This window comes from Pteropus vampyrus, unplaced genomic scaffold (genome assembly GCF_000151845.1).
Source record: "Pteropus vampyrus isolate Shadow unplaced genomic scaffold, Pvam_2.0 Scaffold70, whole genome shotgun sequence".
Taxonomy (NCBI): Eukaryota; Metazoa; Chordata; class Mammalia; order Chiroptera; family Pteropodidae; genus Pteropus; species Pteropus vampyrus.
Window position 1 is genome coordinate 2,120,837 of NW_011888851.1, and position 953 is coordinate 2,121,789.

Sequence of the window (953 nt, forward strand, 5' to 3'; positions counted from 1 at the left end):
CTGCCTCAACCTGACTGGAGAGTTCAGCTCCAAGCCTGTCCCTGATAACGTACCCAAGCCTCTTCTCCAAAACTACCTCAACGCCCTAAATCTTCAAGCTTTTTCTTTCTCATAAAGTCCAGAGGCTCTCCCAAGAGAAGTATGAGCTTCTAACTTCATGCCCAGATTGACAACATTGCTTCCCGTTCCTTATGAATCCACAGTGTGTGGTGGCAGGTTGTAAGCATCTTTGTGAGTTATAGGTTTCTTTATTTACCACACTATTATATTCTATTATTTTGTTTCTGAAAAGAGACTGGGAAGTTAGTTTTGATATCCTATTTCCCTGGATTTTGTAAGAAGTTATCTTTGGAGTATAGACTAGAATTATGCCACTATAAGCCATTTCTGCTCTATTTAGAATAGTCTTCCCTCAAAACTTTAACCATGCTCCCAGCATTCTCTATCCTCTTTTCAGCTTAATTTTCCTCCCTAATATTCATCAATGACTGGAATGTCATATATTCTATTTACATATTTGTCTATAGTTTTATTCGATTAGAATGTAAATTTCAAGAGATCAGGGTTTTTGTCTGTTCTGTTCAATGCTGTATCCCTGGCACCTACAACCATGCCTGGTAAACAGTAGGTAGTAAGTAGTTATTGAATACATGAATAAATAAAAGGATGAATTAACAAATTCTGGAGGATAGCTTTTAGAGCTATGGCTTTTTATTGGCCAGCTTCTCATGAAATAAGATGAAGATAATTTCCATATAGGGCTATTATTTATTGGAAATATATGCTTCATTCATTTGTCCATTCGTTTAACAATAAACATTTGTAGAGAATCTTTTGTATACAAGGCACTGTTCTATATGTTGGAAGTTGGTGCAGAGTTCTAGGTTAGTAGGTTTACTAAGGTTAGTAGGGTTTAGAAATGATGTGTGTTATTATGATATACTTTATAGATG